The following is a 23,838-nucleotide window of genomic DNA, read 5'->3' on the forward strand; positions in this document are numbered from 1 at the left end:
TCAGGCAAATTCATTCATTGCATCATGCAACGTTTGATTTAAAAGTACAATTATTCTGGTAATTGGTATAGCATGTTGTGGTTGTTGTGGTTCACAGACTACATGTTCTCCAAGCTTTTGATAGCCTCCTCTTTTGTATGCTCTTTCCATGCTTAATGAATTTCTCCTTTGACCACATTTTTTTCCTGCAATGATCCTCCATGATTCCGTTATGTGTTGTTTTTAATAAATTAGTTACAATCAATCAAACGTTTGTTTTTGCTCTACTGTAAACTTCGGAAAATGTCACTTAGGCCCTTTACACTCCAAGCTTCGACATGTCCTCCAAGCTGTCAATAGCCTCTTGTTTTGTATGCTCTTTCCATGCTTCAGGAATTTCTCCCATGCCCTCAAATGTTTTACCGTAATGAGCCTCCAGTTGCTTTTGAAAGTGACACAAACCATTTCCAGTACGTCAGTTTTGATTCATCAGGGGTAATTCTCCAGTCAGCATACTTTCTTCGATACTCTTTGTATGGAATGGTCTCCTCTGAATCGTGTTTAGGGAAGAAATGAAGATCACTTGCAACCAGGGTTGTGCAGAAATCTGTGACAAGTATTTTTGTACCTCTATAGATGCCTCCAGAAATGGCTCTTGAGCGATGGAAAGGGACACTGTGATCGTCTGGACTGTGATCCTCAAGGGTATTGGTACAAATGGCTTTACAGAAAGGACACTGTTCCCAGCAACAGTTGCAAAGTTGGTCAATAAGAATTGTATCAGTCTTCAACCTGACATCCTCCTGGTTGGTTAAAAAGAGGCCGTTCAAATATGCCTTCATGGACTTGAGGTGTTTCTCAATCTCCTCTTTAAGAAAGTCAAAATCGTCTATGTCATTAACATGATCATAGCAGTTGGTGATGACACGTAGGTCATCTTTTAACTGATCAGAGAACTCCCTCAACCACATGCTGGTGTCTCCACTCTGTGTTTTGACTTTTTCTGTTGCGTCATGCACTGCTTGACTCAGAAGCCTGACTATATCCTCCACATTTTTCTTCAGGCTACTGAGTACCTTGTTCTGATTGGTGGATATGTAAGTCTCAACAGATTTTTTAATAAAAAGCTCTACTTGTTTCCTTGGATGTCTGATATAGGTCACGTAACTGCCAAAGTCCTCTTCTTCTGCCAGTGATTGTAAATGTACATGTTTCTCCAAGTTCACCCTATTCCCACTGAAGGGAGGGTGACTACATTTCATCATACCAGCCAAGGCAATGGCAGTCTTGTCAAAGACAGGCTGAATTGCAGACTCCTTCAGTTTGCTGCAAAGTAGTTCACCAAGCACAGCGGCAGAGGAGTTACCTTCACAAAAGCTTTTGAATGCATTATAGTACTGTCCCTTCTGGTCTTCCAAATATGCACGTGCATCATTGGACTTCTGGAATTCATCATGAGCATATTGAAAACTTTCCTCTGCAATTGTACAGGCATAAAGCAATAGATCAAGTTTAAACTCCTTCTTGAGGGCAATGTGGGATTCAAAATCTTTCACTTGTTCTTCCACAATTAAGGCTACTTCATGCATGTGACCAATATGGTAATCTGTGTTAACAGGTTTGTTCTTAATGAAGGCATTGGTTTGTCTCTCAACATTGGCAATCAGGGCTCTGATCAGATCATCATAATTAGGTTCTTTTGTTGAATTCAGCCATGAAGAAAGCTGTTTATAAGCCTTTTTGAGAGCTTCAACTGCAAACAATTTGCTATGCTTATTGGCTATGCAATCAAAATAATTCCCTCTCTTTGTCATGTCTTTGTAACAACCTTGCGTTTTGCGGTCAGTTAGAAGATTCCACTCATATCCCTTTTCCGAAAGGATAGAATCCACATCCTTTTGGATGTCTATGTCCTTTATGCGAGGAACACCTGCCGTGAGCTCAGAAACCCAACATTCCCAAAGAGTGTTGAACTCCTTTTTAAGTTCATTTTCATCCTTTGCCTTGTCTTTTAGCTTGCTGGCAAGCTCTTTGCTCTTCTGTAGAAGAGTATTCTCATAAACTGTCTTCTTATCGTCCATATTCTTTCGAGCATTCCTCTGCTGAATAATTTCCTCTAGCTTTTGTTTGGCTCCTCTCACTTGTTCATCACGGAAATCCTTAATTTTGGTTTCAAATCGTGTTTTCCATTGAACCAGTACTTCATCTCTTATCTTCGTCAAAATATTTCTTCACAGCCTTTTCCACTTCTTCCCAAGTTATATTAATTTCTTTGATAAGATCACTCATAGTAATGTCGTCAAGTCCTCCATTTTCAATTCTGTTGTGAAGTTGGTTTTCAATTGTCAGCATTTCTTTCCTTAAAGCCCAGGTCCATTTTGAATACTCTTCTTCAAGTTTTCTGTACAATGAAATTTCCTTTGTGTTTTTGAAACTGAAGACAAAGTTTTCATTCAGCAGGGCATCCCAAAGGTCTTTAATGGTGCTACTGAATTTTGAAAGTGTCATTCCATTAGACTCTTTTGCTTTTGAAAGGATCATCTTCTTCAGCTCTTGGATGTTCTCACTATAACCTGGGTTTGGAGGGGCCATGGGTGGACTGCCTTCCCACAGCTGAGAAATGTATTTCACATCTTTTTCTACATCAAATGCAATGACATCACTGAAGAACTCAGCATCAAACTCTTCCTCTTTGGCAGCTAAATTGGTCATCTCATCAAGCTTTTCTTGTAGGCGTCTCTTTCCCTCCTTGTTTTTGTCACCAGCTTCAATAGCTGCAACATTCTGGTGAACAAACAGACAACTTGGAGACAGTTTAACCTTCTTCATTCTCATGAAGGCCTGAACAGCAATATGAAGAACATCTTGCATCTCAGATGGATTCTCTCCAAAGATGTTGATCAAAGTCATGTTTCCTAGGCCAATGACAAATGTTGCCAATTCATTGTCATTGTGATGAGTATGTTGCCCTGCCAGCTCAGGAGCACGCAGTCCTTCAGTGTCCACAACCAGGACATAGTCAAACTTGAAGTCTTTCTGGATCTCCTCTGACACTTTCACTAGCTGCATGAAGGCCCCTCTTGTGCACCTGCCAGCACTCACTGCAAACTGCAATCCAAACATTGCATTCAGCATTGTGGACTTTCCACTGCTCTGGATGCCTAAAACTGACAAAACAAAAACTCTCTTGTCTCCGAGTGTCTTGATGACCTCATCTAGAACACTAGTGATCCATGTTAAAGGCACATGAGCTGCATCTCCATCCATCAGCTCCATTGGGTGTCCTGCTATCATAAGCTCTGCAGCAATCTTAGGGTAATGAGAAAGGTTTGTCCTATTACTAATAGATGCATGGGCTTCATAGATTTGTCCTATTTCTCTCAAGATGTGCTCAACTCCAACAGTTGCTGACTGTAGTTTATCTGAAATGTCCTCCAACTCCTTTTGCTTCTTCGTCAGCAACTGTGGTGTGTCCTGCCCTTTCTTCTTTTTCAAAGCCAAGACCTCAGACCATTTTGCATCATATTCCTGGTTGAGTTCAGAAAGTTTATCCGTGAAGCTGTCATCGAGACGGAATACAATCCATTTTAGGAAGTAGAGTTTTTCATTCTCATCCAGAGACTGCAGGTTTTCAATAAACATCTGCATAAGCTTACTGGGTGGTTTGGCACATTGTTCCTGTCTTATCCACTTCAGTTTATTTTCTTTATCACTTTTGTCCTTCTCTAAACTGTCTCCTTTGAGGCGGAAGAGGTCTTTGTTTGTTTTGCACCATTCTTGCCACAATTGGCCATGACATGGTAGAAAGGTACCTTTGATCTCTGAAAGCTGTTTTCCATTGAGCAAATCCAGAATCTTCTGAGCAGCAGATTTCCCTTTTTGGCATGCAGGGTTGTTTTCGTCTATTTTGATTCCAGAAACATTTCCCATACGTTCAAGTCTGAAGGATGGTTTTGTTTTTGACAAAATGTTTCCAATTACTCTTGTCATTTCTTCAGCCACATTTGACTCACTTCTATCCTTCACACCCATTATAAACTTTCCTGGTGTGATCTCTTTGGCAACAGAGTCATTATCAGCAAGGAGACAAATGAGAGGTTTTGGACCATTAACAAGGTCTGTCACCATTTTATCATCTCTTCTTAGAGTAGCTAAAAGTACAACGTTGACTGAAGCCTTATCAATCAGTATGTCACGCTGTTTATCATGTGTTAGAGCATCTCCATGGAGATTACAGAAGGCAACACAGTCAGTGAAAGCATCATTTGGTTTTCCAGCAGGAAAGTACCAGGCAATCTCTGCCATGCCATCTATCAGGCAGTGAGATTTCGTGGCACCTGGACAATTTCTATGAAAGAACGTGTTGTGGCGGTTGTTGATTAAGGTATTCACCAGCTGAGATTTAGATGATGACACTGAGCCAAAGCGTAAAAATTACACCATAAGTGTCTCAGCCTGGCAAATAGGCAAATTCTTACATGTGATGGCACCTGAACTATCGGTTACCTTCCATGTTTTTCTTATTTGCCTAAATGTCCACAAAGGACACTGAATGTCCCTTGTGACTGGATCAGGCACAAGCAAAGGTAAGGCATACTGACACTGTGATAGTTTGGTAATCATGTTCTGCCTCAGAAAGTTATCTGAGCAGTGAAACACAGCCATCTGAACATCCATTGGATGGACATGACTCTGCTTCATACTCTGATCAGTGATTACATTGGTCCTGTCAACAATATAAAAAAAACTTTCTTCGGTGGAAACCTTGTCAGAATCTTGAGTGCCTTTTGAATTGTTTGTTACGGGAATGTACCTGGCACTGTGGTCTAGCATCAACAACTTCTGAAGGAAAGTATGAACTAAATCATTCTCTGTTACCTCCTTGAACTTCTTTATGGAAAAGCCTATTTCAAGAATTTTAGCAGTTGTCAACTTATCTATATAGTTGTCTTTGAGGTGAAGTCTGCAAAGCAGCTCATTAAATTCTCGTGAACGTTTCTCCTCTGGGATGATCTCTTCAGAGATCTTCACAGATTGCTGTCCTTGGCCGATCTTTAAAATAAGCAATCAAACGGTTAGAAAATAGTGTTAATAAAATCATGCCAAGGCAAAATGCCCTGAATATCTTGAGACACCAACTACAGTTATCTTACCTCAGACGTGTTCTTGATGCTAACTTCATCGAAGGAACCTATTTGTATCAATAAATGCAGGTTAAGTCTGTCTTAACTCTAAACTCAATGATATGTTGTTTAAGTATATTTCGTCATATCTTGTCATAAATGTTTCCCTTACATTCAGTGTAATACACTTCAGTTACAAGTTTACTGGTTTTAATGAGCATTCAGTATGTTCACTTGTGAGAATGTGTATTTTGCTCATAACTTTGTTGATATTTACCTGTCTCCCTAGGAACAGTGCTAATGGTATCGGAAGACTTGTCAGGTGATGAATTGTCATCTTCTCCAACACTATCTGTCACCTCTGAGCTTCCAGCAGCTTTGAGTTCACTCTAAGAAAACGGAACAATTTCAATTTGTATTGTACTTGTGCTTAGTGGCTGATATGATTTTGTTTTCATGAAATAAATGCACAGAAACAATACAAAACAACACTAATCCATTCATGCACGCGCGCGCACACACACACGCACGCACGCACGCACGCACGCACGCACGCACGCACGCACGCACACACACACACACACACACACAACCACATGCAAGCAAACCAGAACAGCAGCACACATGCAATCACCAAGTCTGTAAGTCTATAACAGTTGTTAAAAAGTCCACAACGAGATGATGAGTCCATGATTCATGAATACAAGGGATGGGAGTTATCGTGCATTGTACCAATGTTTCCTGTTGAGATTGGCACACTTCACCCATGTTTTTTCATCTCGCTCACTTCACTTTGTCTGCTGACCTCACTCATAAACATAAAATTAAAATAAAGTGATCACCCCATGATGTGCACTGCAATGTAATTTCAAATGCACTACATTGCAGGTGCTTTTTGAGAGTGAGAAGACCTGTGTGATGTGTGATCTGGGCAGCTGCAGAGGCAGCTTGATCTCTGCAGCTTGCCCCAGGAAATGTGCCAATCTCAACAGGAAACAACAGTATAGTCTGATAGCAGTTGGCACAAAGGATCGTCAGAACCAGTCTGTGTATTAATATAACTAAACTATAACTGTTTATTATAAAACAGGAATGTTCATCATTGAACCTTCAATACGGAAACAAACATGGAACTTTGTAAACCACGTCCTTCCAACAAAACTTATTATTTGAAGAGCATCTAAAAGTTAACATGTGATTCAAAAAGCCTTAACATTCTTGAGAAACTAAATAACTTCCTCTTACCTTAACTTTGTTTGAGCTTCTATCTTCATTGATGAAACCTACAGCATTTGTATAATTAAATATACAGATTAAACATTTACTTTTTCAAGCATCTCAATATTGCTTAATTTAAAGGCATTTTGTGATAGCTAATGTTTTCCTGAAAGTCAGTGCAATCATCTCTGAACTTTTAGTTGTCTCCACCAGCCGAAGGCAGGGGGAGAGTATGTTTTCGCCCCTGTCTGTGCGTCCGTGCGTCCGTGCGTCCGTCCGTCCGTCCGTCCGTGCGTCCGTCCGTCCGTCCGTCCGTCCGTCCGTCCGTCTGTCCGTCCTCCGAGTTTGTTAACAGCTAATCTCTGGCGCTGTTGGCCCGGTCGCTGCCAAAATGAGCGCACACACTCCCTGGATACCAATTCAGAACCTCTGCCCCACACTTTTCAAATGGCCCTATTCTAGCGCCACCATGAGGCCGATGTTTGCAAAACACATTTCGGTACTCCTACAGATTTTCTCCAGAAATCACGCAAATCGGTAGACAGTATCTCTACAGTCATGTGATCGACACGGATCTGTCTGATTGTCCATATTCCATCCTGATTGGCTGATATTGGCTTTCAAAGTTTGTAAGATTGGTCCATTTTGGACAAAATGCCTCAAATCACAAACGCAGAGTGCAATTAACATGAAATCGCGCGCACACGTTCCCACTAGGCCGAGGAAGAAATGCCACTGCACATTTTTTAAATCAGCCTCATGGTGGCGCTATAACAGGCCGATTCGTGGTTTTACCTCTAACTCCACCGATCAGTTTCAAACTTTGTAAGCGCACTCCCTGGTTGCCAATTCATAACCTCTGCCCCACATTTTTCACATGGGCCTGTTCTAGCGCCACCAGGAGGACAATTTGTGCAAAACTACCTTTTGGCCAGTACTCCTACAGATTTTGTCCAAATATCACACAAATCAGTAGACAGTATCTCTACAGTCATGTGATCGACACGGATCTGTCTGATTGTCCATATTCCATCCTGATTGGCTGATATTGGCTTTCAAAGTTTGTAAGATTGGTCCGTTTTGGACAAAATGACTCAAATCACAAACGCAGAGTGCAATTAACATGAAATCGCACACATTCGCAAAAGGCCACCAATCCCTTGGCCAAAAGGCCAAGGGATTGGTGAAGAACACATGCCACCCTTTTTACATTTGCCTATTATAGCACCACCAAGACGCGTGCTCGGAAGAGCACTTCTTCTAGTTTTATTTATTATTATCATCCTTTATTCCTGTCTATCCTAATCTCTTCAGCACACTAGCCTAGTATAAACTAACACAACACATTGTGGTGCAAAGTGTTGAGAGCTTGTAGGATCTGTTATTTTGGGCCAATGTTCCCTCCAGAATATGGACGCTAGTATTTAGCTAGAATTTATTTAGCTGGTATATATTAATTGCAGTTATTTCAAATTAGTCCAAAGATCAAAAAGTACAGTATGTTTAGTTGTGAGAATTAAAATGTTATTAACTTCTGGAACATCCAAGTAGTGAATTATTGAATGCACGTTTGGTCTTTCTCACCTGGAGCAGGATCAGTGCTGCTGGGATCTGAACAGGTATTTTCACTTGTGTTGTCATCTTCTCCAATCTCTGAGCTTCCAGCATCAACAGTCTTGGGTTGACTCTATGAAAATGTATCAATTTCACATTTATATATGATCTACAGTACTGACCATGATATTGGTCAATATAATACAATATTGAAGATAGCTGATCTACAAACTCACAACACTATTCTTAATAGAACTTATTTAAGTGATTTATTCATAATGCATTCTGTAAGTTTGTACAGTAAGTAGAAGTCAAAAGTACAATACAATACAAGTACAATACTTTAAAGGTTAGGGGAGTCAAAGCCATAAGATGGATTTAATATGGACTTCAGTACTTGTACATTGCAATAACATGTTATACTAAATTGTAAAAAAGAAGAGGATGGTCTATTAGCTTAAAATATTATTATCTTACCTTATCCTTGTTCTCAGTTATATCTTTATCAATGGCACCTATAGATACAGATTAAACATATGCATTAAGTACCTCTATTTAGTTTAATTTAAACACAAGTCGATATGTTTTATTTTCCTGGAAATCTGTGTAATAATGTTGAGGTGTTTAGTTCTTAAATGTTGAGTTAATTGAAGTCACTCAGTGTGTTCAGTTGTCAGAATGTGTTGTGTGTTCTTAACTTTTGGAACATCCAAGCAGTGAATTATTGAATGCAGGTGTTTACCTGTCTCACTTGGAACAGGATCAGTGCTGCTGGGATCTGGAGACTTGTGTTCAGGTGTTGTGTTGTCATCTTCTCCAACACTATCTTTCATCTCTGAGCTTCCAGCAACAACATCTTCGTGGTCACTCTAAGAAAACAGGAAAATTGCTTTAACCCTGCAAGGCACAGTGTTGTTTTTTTGCAACATTTTTTAAATAGTTTAAAAAAAATGTTATAATTAGTTTATATGTTCTTTTTTCACATTAACATCACCATTAAATCCTATTGTTTAGTATTACAATGCCATTGGCCACGATATTTGCATATAAATACCCCCCACAGAGGCTGACATTCACACCTCCCAGAAAAGTTGAAATTCCAGTGTCTGGACGAACAACATCTCACTTTTTAACTGAAGCTATTCCTCACTAAAACATAAGTAAAATGCCTGTAATATTTTTTCGTGATTATTAGAATGTCTAGAACACGTGCATATTATGTTAATATTGTGAAAAATATCCCCAAAATGCAAATTAGAGCATGATTTATGATTTATGGCTATAAAACCGTACAAAAACATTATACATTTTTTAACATTACATTTTCCTGTGATTAGGACTCCTACAACACCATCAGATTTGTATTTAATTTTTTTTGGCCAGTAGAAATTAATTCGGGTCTGGCAGGGTTAAACAGTTATATTGTACTCTAGCCTTATATAGTGTCTTATTGTTATTGTTTCTTTTCATGACGTAGATACACCAAAACTACAGCCTACGCAACAATACACTAATGCATTCAACCATAAACACATGCCATCAAAACTACAAACAAACAAACAAACAGACAAACAAACAACCACACACACGCGTGCGCACACACACACACACACACACACACACACACACACACACACACACACACACACACACACACACACAATAATAATTCCTTCCCTTCCTTCAAAAACTAAATTGCAAAAACAATGTAGCTAAAGGTTAATCGTACCATCACATATGGTGCAAACAGTTTAACACCAACAGCTTTTGTGACACCAAAAAACAAAAACTGATCTCACCTTATCCTTGTTTTTTCTGCCATCTCCATCGATGGAACCTACAGTATTTGCATAATTAAATATACAGATTTAACATCTACTGTAAGCATCTCAATGCTGCTTCATTTAGAGGCATTTTGTGATGTTTTCCTGAAAGTCAGTAAAATATAGTTTAACCATTTAAACCCTTTATAATTAGTAAATAGACCAGGGTCGTGTCTGTACTTGGTCCGTGATTTATTCCCCTCTACCATAAATCTCTAGTGCTAAAATAGCCTTTAAACTAGCTCACAACTTGTGTGAAGTGTTGTTAGCTCGTAGATCTGCTATTCAATTCTCCCCAGAATATGGATACTAGCGTTCAAGCGGTTAAAATTACAGTAATTACAGATTGTTCAAATAATAACTAAGCATGTTCAGTTGTGAAATAGTTTTGTGTTCTTATTAGGGCTGGGATGCGATTAAAATTTTTAATCTAATTAATTACAGGCTCTGTGATTAATTCATCGCAATTAATCGCACATCGATATTTGACCTGAGAAGCATTTTTTTCAAGTAAAACACATTTTGTTGTACGAGGGAATCAACGAGTGAGTTTTCTAAATCTAAATTTCGCATCCACTGATCGGCTACTTCTCCCTTTGCGTTTGTTGTCTCTTCTTGGTTGGTGCATCGCTATGATCGGTATGCCCCAAACTGAAGGTTCTGTGGTGCAAAAACTAAGTGCGATTAAAATGAGTTAATTTTTTTAATCGCGTTAATTTTCTGTAATTAATTAATCGCAATTAATCAGTTAAAGTCCCAGCCTTAGTTCTTATCAATCAAGCAGTGAATTATTGAATGTGAGTGTTTACCTGTTTCACTTGGAGCAGGAACAGTGCTGCTGGGATCTGAAGACTTGTGTTCAGGTGTAGTGTTGTCATCTCCAACACTATCTGTCATTTCTGATTGTCCATCATCAACAGCTTTGAGGTCACTCTAAGAAAACAGGAAATTGTCTTTAAACTTTTGTACTTAATTGCAAAAAATGTAGTTAAAAGTACAATCAGTTAACTCTTTCACAGCCTGCACGCACATATACGCACTATTGCGCAAGAGCGGCGCAGCCTGAACGCACATATACGCACTTTTTTTTTTTTTTTTTTTTTGAAACTTCAAAACCTTCCCCAACGTCTGACATTGTTTGGAGTGAACCACATCAAAGGAAAGCCTCAAATCACCAGCCCAAACACAAACCAGCTGTCTCAGATCAGAGAAAATCACATCACATTACCACAACAATCACCAGACACAAGAGATGTGGGAACCGTCTTGGCATTCTAGCCGAGTGAGAGCAATTGAGATGGCTGATTGATAAAAAGAGAGAGAGAGAGAGAGAGAGAGACACTGAGAGACACTGTGTGTGTGTGTGTGTGTGTGTGTGTGTGTGTGTGTGTGTGTGTGTGTGTGTGTGTGTGTGTGTGTGTGTGTGTGTGTGTGTGTGTGTGTGTGTGTGTGTGTTTGAGGAGAGGAAAAAAGAGAAAGAGCTAGTATTTTTTTTTTTTTCAACTTCAAAGCCTTCCCCAACAGCTGACATTGTTTGAGGTGATCATCACAGTAAAGTCTCAAATCACCAGCCCAAACACAACAAACTGTCTCAGATCACAGAAAAACACATCATAATTATATTTACCTTTTGTATAGTCCATCCATAGTTTGTAGTAGTAACAGACAGTAGTAAAAGTAAGATCCAGTGTTGTTTTGGTAGTGTGAGCCAGGTCTCACAAGCCAAGCTAAAAGAGAGGCGTCAATTGGGTATCGGCCGTGGTCCGCGGACCACCGCCGATCGAGCAGGGCGTTTAGCTCAGCGGCGTCAGTTCAGAAAAAGCTAAGGTATGGCAACATGACTGGTGTCTTTCACGCGCGCGAGGCCGAGTTTGACCAATCCAGCGAGATGGACATCGAAACATTGGTAATCCTCATGGTATTGTTATAGTTTTATCGTGTTTTATTACTAAAAGTAACCCATCGAATGTTCCACCATTGTTTGGTAACTCAGCAGGCTTCCAAGCCAGCTTGGAAGCCTGCTTAGATTTCCTCTCTCTCAAAGTGATCTCTCTCACCGTGTCTATATGTCTCTCTACCTCTCGCGGAAAAAAAAGAGAGAGAGAGTGTGTAGCAGACTCTCTATGTCTCTCGACCACTCGCTCTGCCACACCTCTCTCTCTCTCTTGCTCTAATTTCCCTCTCTCTCTTTCTCAGTAAGCGGTCTTTCACTCCCCGTGTCTCTATGTCTCTCGACCACTTGCTCTGCTACACCTCTCTCTCTCTCTTGCTCTAATTTCCCTCTCTCTCTCTCTCAGTAAGCAATCTTTCACTCCCCGTGTCTCTATGTCTCTCGACCACTCTCTCTCTCTCTCTCTCTCTCTCTTTTTTTCCCGCTAGACCCAACTTTATTAGAATAAACCTTTGATTGATTGATTGAAGACTTTATTAGAAGTTTGCATAGGAAAAGGTACAGTTTCATGACGGTACAGTTCACTGGTACAAGGTCTACTAAAAGGAGATCCATGAAAAGACTAAGCTTATTTCCACTGGAAACCATTGAAGTATCTCATATAACATTGAATGACAGACAAATACAGCCGTGATACAAGAGAGAAAGTTGGAGAGAGAGAGATTGATTGATTGATTGATTGATTGATTGAAGACTTTATTAGAAGTTTGCATAGGAAAAGGTACAGTTTCATGATGGTACAGTTCACTGGTACAAGGTCTACTAAAAGGAGATCCATGAAAATACTAGGCTTATTTCCATAGTAAACCATATATCTCATATAACATTGAATGACAGACAAATAGAACACAGTACTATGCAGTAGATATGTAAAGAAAAACAAAAAAGAAAACAGTAAGAGTAAGTAAGAGTAAGAGTGCACGTGTGCGTGCGCATGCCCATGTTCGCGTGCACATGCATGTTGTTGCACGTTGCAGAGGGGGGGGGGGAGAGAGAGAGAGAGAGAGAGACAGTGACACAACGTAAACTGTTTTCGATGTGTGTGCACGCTCGTGCACGTTGCGTGCTCGTGTGTTTATTGCTGTAAACTCAAGACATGCATCAGACTGCATTCTGAGATAGACAGCGCCGCCGTGTGGATGACAGGCGTGCCTGCATCCACTGCTAGGTCTATTGTCCACATAACTTGAGGGATTGAGCTGAAATGTGCCTTTATACTTGAAAAGTCTGTAAAACACGTATTTGTTTACCCATTTGTTTGAAAACATACTGCCTGATGCATCATTGAAGCCAAAAATAGAAGGCTGAAAAGAGTTATGTTTGATAGCATCCTTTCGAAAACATGTATTCAGAGAGCTGTTTTGGTGATTACATCGCCTACAAACAGCCCTATTTCTAAACAATAGAAAATGATAGCAACTTACTACTTGGTGGATTTGTAAAGAGGGCGAATTGATCTTTCCATAGGTATATGGAAGTTGGTATATTCACAGTAGAAAGAATAGATATTCTATTTATTATACTAAAAAGTCGTTTATCTCAGAATGTCTCCTCAAAAAGGCTGTTTTCATGCCAAAACCATGCTTTATAAAGTTGCCATTTACTAGACTATAGAACAAGATACAGATTTTCTAGTTTGATGTATCGGAAAGAGCGCGAGCAGGCCTTTCCAGTCATATGGGTGTGGTGTGCAATACACTCTACAGACGATGCGTAATCGTCCCCCAAAATGAGTGAAAAATCCGGCAGTAGAGACTTAGAGCCAGAAATAAGGGGGCTGTGAAAGTTAAGGTGCAAACAGCCTTAAGAGTTAATTTCAAGTGATCGTAAAATGCTCAGCCATCATGTGTTGGTCGGGCGCGTGGTGATTTTCCGATGGCCTTAAAGTCCGAGAGACTTAAAGTCCGAAAGGCTGTTCAATTTAGTAGCCTATGAGAACGGAGACACACACAGGAGGAGGAGAGAAGAGGAGGAGAGGCGGCTGACTGAGCTTGCCGACGCTTGCAGCATGTGATGTTTAAGATGTTAAACTTGGTCACACTCACACATAGGTTGAGTGATGACTTTGTTTGATGTGAAAGCATAATGGATAAAAACCTGGATGTTACCTCTTATTGTGTGACCAAGATTGGATCCAGTCAATTTGAAGAAATAATAATCCAGCGTTTAGAGTCTAAACCCTACTTGAGGTGAGGACAATAAGAAAGCACAGGCCTACGTTTTCATTCAAAACTTCTTGGCTGAAAATCCATTCTATATAGCCTATGTGTCATTTTATAGCCTATAGTTTAAACTAAGGGAGCTGCTCGACTCTTTTCAGACTAGCACTGACAGTGAGTGCGAGAGCTTAATTGAAATAACCTACATAATATACGCAGTGAACTGGAATTATATAATTAATTATTTGGAAACATATCAAATAGCTTTTATACTTTTTTCTATGAGATTTGGCCTTATATATTGATATGTGCTCAGATCTGGCTATTTATTTGCTGGCTTTTAGGCAAATTAATTATTTGAATCATGCCAACCTATGCGCATGGGGGGGGGGGGGGGGGGGGCTCTCTCTCTCTGGGACATCGGATTCGGTTCTCCGTGCCGTCGGACGTTCAGGCCGTCGGAATATCGAGATTTTACCGTGTTGGTCTACTTGTTATCTTTGGCTCTAATGGCTCTAATGCAGTAGTTCTCAAACTTTTTTTTTTTTTTCAATTTCAAGGACCCCCAGTTTGACGCTGATTTGTTTACAGTCGCTGTGTCATTGCGAGCGTCATTTCAGATCTACACGTTTACAACTCATCTGAATGCAAAACGCTGTGGGCTTGTAGATCTGCGGTTTTCCCGCAGGACAGAGCAGGCAGCTCTTTTATTTTTTTCCCCTTTTCGTTGTACTGACTTTAGCAGCCCTCACTTTTGAAGCAATGATTTGTAATAGTAAACAAGTAAACAAGAAAGTGAGTTCAGAGTTTCTCAGTGGGTTAGTTATTTAATGCTAAAATCCAGGGAACTGATTAATAACTTTAGGACCGATAACCGATTCATATAGATATTTTACGACACCCTTAATAGTTAGACTTTATTTTATCTGTAATTTCATTTGCTAACTTTAATTTTGCTAGCTATGGTGAAGGTATTGTGAACCAAATCTAAATTATTTTTGAGTAATGCTAACCGTTTCTACGCCTGGCTTTGCGTGTAGTGTAGGTCCCTATGTCTCTATGTCCATATGAGCACGAGACTAACATCTTACAAGACTAATAGAATATACGCAGAGACCGACATCAACACAGTTAATGTCACGGACAGACATGACCGCAGGGGGCCGCCCCCTGTGGACCCGATAACAACACCAACAAAACCAGATAAAACCTGCGTTCCACGCGCTTGCATGAGCCCCCCCTGCTTTAAATTACTTCCTGCGGGCCTGCGGAAAGAATGGCCCATACAAGGAGATATGCACATGTCGTTTTTTCTTTCTTTTTCTTTTTTTTACGCTTCACCAAACTAGTGATGCGGGTGTCAGCTTTTTTTCATAGCCCGCAGCCCGCACGGAACGTAACCCGCCTGCCCACGCCGCAGAACAATATACAAATCAACGAAGCCGCCCGCCCTGCAACCCGCATTTAAAAAAAAAGATGGTATATCATCTTCACAATAGCTCATCTTTAGATGAGCTAGGCCACATTCTCATAATATAATTCGGTTTAGTCGTGCGAATGGTAGGGGTGAAGTTGCCACATTCTTGCATAGGCTATTTAATTGATACGTTTGCACTCACACTGCACTTCGTCATGCGAAACAAGGAATCGCTTAGTCCACGTCTGTCGGGACATGTATCCAAGCTGCATAATAATGCCTCCTCCATCTCCCTGTGTTTATTAATTCCTTAATTTCAACTCACAATGTAACCAGGCGGTAGCCTATTTACCTGTGGTCGGAAACGGGCGATCAAAAAAATAAAACCAGCGTCGGCCGGCGGTGGCGGGACTTGCAAACTCTTGCAATAAATCCGACAGCAAATACTTTAGCAAGATATGGATATCCATAAAGAGGAGAACGTCAACGTCTCTCTCTCTTTCTCTCTCTCTGCCCCCTCATCTTACCCTCCCTGGCTCCCTCTCTCTGCGCTCCGCGCGTAAAGCGTCTCCATTTGGACAGGATTTGGCACAGAGAGTGTGAGAGAGAGAGAGAGAGAGAGAGAGAGAGAGAGAGAGAGAGAGAGAGGGAGAGAGAGAGGGAGAGAGAGAGCAAGGGCGAGAGACCCACAAATCGGCTTATATTATATTAGGCAGAGCCTAGCCTGTGTGAATGCCACCTATGTACCCAAAGTCGCTTTACAGAAAATTTTATAGCACAATAATGTCATAGGCTAAATAAACACACGTGTTGTTCAAATTGGGGTTTAGCCTATTTGACAGCAAAAAGACATTCATTCAAAGACGTTCATTTCTCTAAATCGCGGGGGCATCGTCGAGGTAAGAATGGCGTTTCAGGTTTTTAGTCAATCATATTTATACAGCGCCTCGCACTTCAAACAGAATCCTGTTGGTTATTGAATAATCACCAGATTGGAGAGATGGGAGCGACTCGATGTGAGCATGGTTCATTCAGTCAAAAAATTCGTCTCACTTGCGAAAGTTGTGTTTCAAATCGTATCCGTTGACTAGCTTATAACCCTAGGATGCATGAGTGGGGTCAAAAATGACCCCAGGGGTTGTTATTCTTCAATATCTTTAAAATTAAAAGTTTAAATATTTTCATATTCCAGGTATTCCTCATAAAACATGTTTGTGACATGAGGCCATTTGCATCTTTATCATTCCTTTCATTAATTTTAAGAAATTGCAGTTTTTGTATCACTACCCCACTCTTCCATGAGTGGGGTCAAAAATGACCCCAATTAAAGTCAATGCATTTTTGCAATAAACTACTTTGCTCTCACACGTAACTCTGCCATACCTTTGCCTAGCAACGTGATTTCAACTTTAAAACGCTCACACGACTTGTGCCTTTTTTTTGAGCTGCAATTGTTGAAGCCACGCCCCCTCTTCCCTCCTATTGGCCGGGCTTTAAACAGCCATACCTCCAGTTTGCAGCATTGTACAGTCTCGAAACTTGGTGTCTGGACTTAGACGGCCAATATGGACGAGCTGTAATTGTTGAAGCCCCGCCCCCTCTTACAAGTCTGTTGTTTCCACCCGCCCTGACGGTCGCTTCTCGCCCTTAGGGCGTCTTACTGGTAATAGTAGTAATAATAGTAGTAATTGCGTAATAGTAGTAGTAATAGTAGTAATAACAGTTGTGACCATAGATCGCAAGTTTAGTATGTGAACGGTCACAGCTTGTCCATATGTATGTATATATCTCTGTCACGCCTGACACTGTGGGTCTATGGGTTTGTCGCTCTGACATCATGCTCTGATGTCACTGTGATGTCAGGGGAACCACTAACAGAATGAGTTTGCCGCTCTGGCTTCACGCTCTGGCTTCACGCTCTGGCTTCACTATGATGTCACACTAACAGAATCCCTTTTATGCCCATACATGGAGTTCCTGATGTCATTAATATTAAGCCCATATCTAACAGGACTTCATATGGGAATACCCATATATGGAGACCACATCTGCCACATACTACATACTACTCACTAACATAATTCATATATGGCCAAGACATCCCATATCTGTGTGGCTGGTTCTACAGACAGGGATCTCCATGTATGGGCATACAAACGATTAGTGTGACATCACAGTGAAGCCACAGCGGCAAACACATTCTGTTAGAGTGGTTCCCCTGACATCACAGTGACATCAGAGCATGATGTCAGAGCGACAAACCCATAGAACCACAGTGTCAGGCGTGACAGAGAGACATACATACATACATACCTACAAGCTGTGACCGTTCACATACTAAACTTGCGACCTATGGTCGCAACTATTATTACTAATACTACTACTATTACTACTACTATTACTACTATTACTACTACTATTACTACTACTATTACTACTATTACTACTACTATTACTACTACTATTACTACTATTACTACTATTACTACTATTACCAGTAAGACGCCCTATGGGCGAGAATCGACCGTCAGGGCGGGTGGAAACAACAGACTTGTGAGAGGGGGCGGGGCTTCAACAATTACAGCTCGTCCATATTGGCCGTCTAAGTCCAGACAACAAGTTTCGAGATGGTACCATGCTGCAAAATGGAGTTATGGCTGTTTAAAGCCCAGCCAATAGGAAGACAGGGGGGGCGGGGCTTCAACAATTACAGCTCGTCCCTATTGGCCGGAAAAAGGCCCAAGTCGTGTTAGCATTTTAAAGTTGAAATCATGTTGCTAGGCAAAAGTATGGCTGAGTTACGTGTGAGAGCAAGTCGTTTATTGCAAAAACACATTGATTTTAATTGGGGTCATTTTTTACCCCACTCATGGAAGAGTGTAGGTATTGTTAGGTCATGCATCCAAGGGTTAACCGACACAAAGTATTTATAAACAGACTTGTGTGGATAACAGAGACATTTAAGTGAAATCCTGATCAGCGACACACGCTCAATTGTTTGTGCATTCTCCTCTGCTGACAACAGAGGAGAATGCACTGCTGTGCTCACGTTGTGTCTGATGGTGTCAGCGAATTGGTACGGTACTCGGACCAACTCGTCCTACACTGTGTGATCTACCCTCTTCAGTATTAATTCCCCAAGTACATTTGGCTCTAAAGTCATAAAGACCTGATAGTCTAGTGGAATTTCTGAAAAATGTGATTGTTAGAGGCATTTGGGGGTAAAAGTTGGGAACCAGTCTATTTTACACAATTCAAGGGTGCTGAAAAAAATGGTTCCCAAGCAAGATTTTTAGTTTTTGACCTTCTAATTTGCATAACAAAATAGCTGCCGAATTGTCAATTTTAAACTATTTCTTCAAGGGATATTTTACTTTCAAAAAACTTTTAGTAATTTCATCGTCTAATGAAGCTTTTGGGAACACCCAGGACAGTTTTTGAGTTCTTTGATTCAGTTTAGATTTAGATATTTGATATTCATTTTATCAGACACGCCCCATTCCTATACCAACCCATTGTAACTTCAAACTCCATTTTAACCAAGATAGATTTAATGAAAACACCCGTCCTTTTTTCTGGTGACTACTGACATCCTCCTAATGGAGTGGCTGAAAGCAAAGAGACTGATACACAAACCTGCATGTCATCCTCTGGTACAGGCAGGTCAATGGAATACTGCAGGAACTGGGCCACGTACATCATAATGGACTTTTCATCCGGGTCGTGAACATCCACATCTGCATCCAAATCACAAGCCTTCATACACCATATATCCACATCTGCATCCAAATCACAAGCCTTCATACACCATATAGACTAAGACAGTTCCTACTTCAAGCCAGTGCTATAACAGAGTAGGCTAATCTATACCAGTCTAGACATTTTTGGTACCTGGTGTGAGTTTTATTAAACCAGTACAGTATCAGACACCCTGTTGAGGATGTGAGGAAATGAAGTGTCTAATTGAGACAAGCAAGCATTTCATATGAAATCACAGCTAAAACCAAACTAGTCAACAGATTGTCAGAGCATTATGCCCTCTCACGCTGGGACAAGCTCAGTCACAACAGTCTGCTAAACTGTGAACTTGAAATATCATGTGGGAGCGGATAGATTCTAACCTGTAACACAGGAACTAGGTCTGTATAGAATGTGTGGTATTTCAAATCCAGCCTTCAGGACACCTGGTACTGATGATTGTCCTAACTAGGCCCTGCTTAGAATTACAAAAACAGCAGGTGAATGACAATCCCAGGCCTAACTACTCCCTGCTTAGAGAGCTAGAATACCAAGGTCTTGAAGCCCCCCTGGTGTATTAAGGATAATATAAGTATGTAAGAAAGTAAACAATGTACCATCAGGTTCCAACAGTCTGGGGATCCGTAGCTCTCTCTCTGCAGTGCGAAAGGCCTCCTCCAGGTTCTGCTTGTTGGATCTGGTCGTGGCTTTGGAGAGGTCCACCAGGTCTGGCCGCAGGGCATAAATGATGGCCAGGAACACTTCCCCACTCCTCCAACTGGCCGCAAAGTCCTTCACATCCAGAGTACAGCCAGCCCTGAAGACGGAAAACAGGTCAGAGAATTACACTGTTTGTTAGAACTTCATCAGTTCTAACAATACATGGGGAATTCTCACTTTTGCGAACGCCCACTATTTCGACCACGGAGCGTTGGCAGTAGGGTGGATCTTAAATGACCTTTTTCTGATTTTCTTGAGTCTCACCCCCCAATTATGTTCCAATGTACAAAAAACTGCTTTGGTTAAAATTTGGTTGAATTTCAAGCATATTTAGAGGTAGCTCAATCAAGTCAAAGATTGTACATTTTATTGGTCAAAATCGAATTGCACTGCAGGCACATTTAAGTTATACATTACACATTATTCTTATACTAAGCACAGAAATGATATTTTTTAAGCTTACAAATCTAAACACAAATCTGATTACATGTTTGTCATATGTCAAACCAGAATTAATGTATTGTAGGTAATAGCAAAGCAAAGAATGACAATTTGCCATTTTTCATTTAACGTGCACAATGACATGTCTTTATTGCACACTCTTCAATCATACTCACAACACACAACAAGTACACAGCCCCACTTCCTTGTTTACCCCCAAAACCACCGAAAGTCACTGCAGTATAGCAATTCAGTAGTTACTGATCAATTAAAGTTTGTTTACGGCTATCGGGATACTTGTGCCGATAGTCCTGCACAATTTGCAGCAAGTATTGGAGTTGGGACTCATCTTTAGTAATGAGACCACAATATTCTTGTATTAGGTCAACCCCACACTCTGCATGATCATTAACAACATTCATCGCCTTCACTACAGCCAGAGCTTCTTGGTAGTCCTCCCTGGGCTCCCACTCAAAGCACCTTGGAAAAAATCTTCAATGTTCTTCCTTGCAATTGTTCCAAGGTCAACAGTAATTCTCTTCATATGCCCCTGTTCACCATAAGTGATTGGAAAACTTTTGAGAAGCAGCTTTAGACACCTCAGCATTTATTGATGAACCGGATACCTCGCTGCTCGAGGTATCCGGTTCAGAGCTCCAGGAGCTACCCATCATGCCCGTTGGATGGCAAAGGTTATTTATTGTATGAAGATCTGGATGTTTCATGGCCAATTCAAACTGACCTTCAGGGAAGAAAAAGCATGCATGGATTTGTGCATTTTTGCAGTTTGCAATTATGTGAAGGCATGGATGATGGCACCTGTTGCTGTCAGCGCTCCACTAAATTACTTGGCAGCTGTTAAAATCGTTGCTGGAATATTCATCAATAAATGCTGAGGTGTCTAAAGCTGCTTCTCAAAAGTGTTCCAATCACTTATGGTATTTTGCTCCAGAGATTGTCGGACTTGCATTGCTTGACAGTCAAGTGAGCGCGCAAACGAAGAGGCTGATGGTGAGAGCCATGAAAGATGGAAATGAAGATCATGAACTGAGAATTACTGTTGACCTTGGAACAATTGCAAGGAAGAACATTGAAGTGCTTTTCAAAATGATGGATCTCCCAGATGACTTCCTTGACGTTGATCCCGATGAGTGGGAGCCCAGGGTAGACTACCAAGAAGCTCTGGCTGTAGTGAAGGCAATGAATGTTGTCAATGATCATGCAGAGCGTGGGGTTGACCTAATACAAGAATATTGTGGTCTCATTACTAAAGATGAGTCCCAACTCCAATACTTGCTGCAAATTGTGCAGAACCATCGGCACAAGTATCCCGATAGCCGTAAACAAACTTTAATTGATCAGTAACTACTGAATTGCTATACTGCAGTGACTTTCGGGGTTTTGGGGGGTAAACAAGGAAGTGGGGCTGTGTACTTGTTGTGTGTTGTGAGTATGATTGAAGAGTGTGCAATAAAGACATGTCATTGTGCACGTTAAATGAAAAATAGCAATTTGTCATTCTTTGCTTTGCTATTTCCTACAATACATTAATTCTGGTTTGACATATGACAAACATGTAATCAGATTTGTGTTTAGATTTGTAAGCTTAAAAAATATAATTTCTGTGCTTAGTATAAGAATAATGTGTAATGTATAACTTAAATGTGCCTGCAGTGCAATTCGATTTTGACCAATAAAATGTACAATCTTTGACTTGATTGAGCTACCTCTAAATATGCTTGAAATTCAACCAAATTTTAACCAAAGCAGTTTTTTGTACATTGGAACATAATTGGGGGGTGAGACTCAAGAAAATCTAAAAAAGGTAATTTAAGATCCACCCTAGTTGGCAGGTTACTCACCCCACGGAGGTTAGGGTTAGGGTTAGGTTTGGTTGTCGAAAAGATGACACACTCCCCAGTACATTACACTGATTGTTAGAACTTCATCAGTTCTAACAATACCCTATGAGTGGAGCTCTGATCTAAAGTTCACTTGTACTCTATATTAAAAGCATTGGTCCCGATTCACCAACTTACTTACGAACATTCTTACGAAGACATTTCTTCTTAGACCCTTTTAAGAATTATTTTAAGAAGATTTGGCATACACCAATGTTTTCTTAGCTGTGATTTGTTCTTATGTTAAGAAGAAATCTACACACACTGTAGAGGTGTAGGGTGGCCTTTTAGTTCTTAAAGCTATACTCTGTAAGTTGCTCAACTAGTGGTCAGTAGCGGTGTAGCAAACTGCGGTTGAGTCTGCTTTTTTCGCCGTGGACCGGCCGGGCCTTCAGACCACCGCGCCCGCCTCGCCGTGACGCATCTGTAGAGGGGTCTCGCATCCCTCTCTGATCAGGCGTTCGGGAGTTACGGACTCCTTCACCAGAGTAAATGCTGTTGTTATGTTGAGCCAAGCTACTTCCTGAGAAGACAGCAAGACGCGCAGTGATTGGCCGGCAGTGTATGATCCGCGCTGTGATTGGCCCGTTGTGTATGATGACGTAATTTTGCCGCGAAATCCGGACCTCAGCCCGGATTTCAAAAAAACATATTTAGAAAAGCCTTTCAGGGCTGAAATTAATTGAGTGGGTGTTCTAAAACTTTAGTGATTTAATAGTTAGGACAATTTTAAGATTTGTTTTATTGGAAAAGTTACAGATTATAGCTTTAAGTGTGACATGTTGTGCAAAAATAATGTATTCTTTAAGTGTCTTCATTTCTACAGTTTAAATCATATCATAATGTTTGTATCATATCTTTAGAGCAGTGGTTCTCAAAGTGTGGTTTGGGGACCCCCAGGGTAGTTTGAGAACTACTGCATTAGAGCCATTAGAGCCAAAGATAACAAGTAGACCAACACATGATGGCTGCAGCATTTTATGATCACTTGATTTTATTTTTTTATGTTTGGAGTCCAGTGTTCAACCATCTTTACACTTTAGGTATTCGTATTTCACTTTCAAAAAAACTTTTGGTAATTTTATCATCTAATCAGGCTTTTATGAACACCCTGAACAGTTTTCAATTAGCTTGATTGAATATTTAGATATTTGATGTAAATGTTACCAGGCCCTCCAGGCCCAGGGCCTCTCCCCACACACACCCATTGTAACTTCAAACTTCATTGTAACCATGATAGATTCATTAATAACACACATTATTTTTTCTGGTGACTCATATCACCCTCCTAATATGTGAGCAGGCCGTGCTTTTTCGATAACATTTTTAATTTATTTTTAATAATTATTTTTTTGTATTTCATTGTTTCCATTTTTCCAAATAATTATTAAAAATAAATGAAAACAATTATCGAAAAAACATGGCCTGCTCACGTATTAGGAAGGTAAAATGAGTCTCCAGAAAAAACAATGGGTGTTTTTAATGAATCTATGATGGTTAAAATGAAGTTTGAGGTTACAATGGGTGTGTATGTGGAGAGAAGCCCTATACCACTGCTCCCTGTTGAAAGTGGAATATCCCTTTAATTCTCTCAACTTTATTTCTGTGAGTGATTTCTTGTGATTTCTGTGTACAGCAATAAAACACAGGTGTGACTGCAGAGAGTGCCATGATGTTGTGTCTTATATGGGGATTTGTGGGTGGCTCCCTATGGTAATTAGGGATGGGTATCGTTAAGATTTTAGCGATTCCGATTCCGGTTCTGCTTATCGATCCGATTCCTTATCGATTCTCTTATCGATCCGATTCCTTAT

At 40.5% G+C, this 23,838-nt stretch overlaps 1 pseudogene across 1 annotated transcript; it reads right to left on the reverse strand.

The window, feature by feature from the left end:
- Positions 1-223: 223 nt before the first annotated feature.
- LOC308284208 (interferon-induced very large GTPase 1-like) lies at positions 224-22,186 on the reverse strand (annotated as a pseudogene). Its single transcript has 7 exons — positions 22,179-22,186; positions 19,580-19,779; positions 18,861-18,961; positions 8,617-8,743; positions 8,352-8,389; positions 1,910-3,600; positions 224-1,456 (listed from the first exon to the last, which is right to left on the reverse strand). The product of its transcript is annotated as an interferon-induced very large GTPase 1-like (transcript).
- Between the last annotated feature and the right edge of the window lie 1,652 nt (positions 22,187-23,838).

Source organism: Nannobrachium achirus, assembly GCF_963921795.1.
Source record: "Nannobrachium achirus genome assembly, chromosome: 4".
In the NCBI taxonomy this organism is placed as follows: Eukaryota; Metazoa; Chordata; class Actinopteri; order Myctophiformes; family Myctophidae; genus Nannobrachium; species Nannobrachium achirus.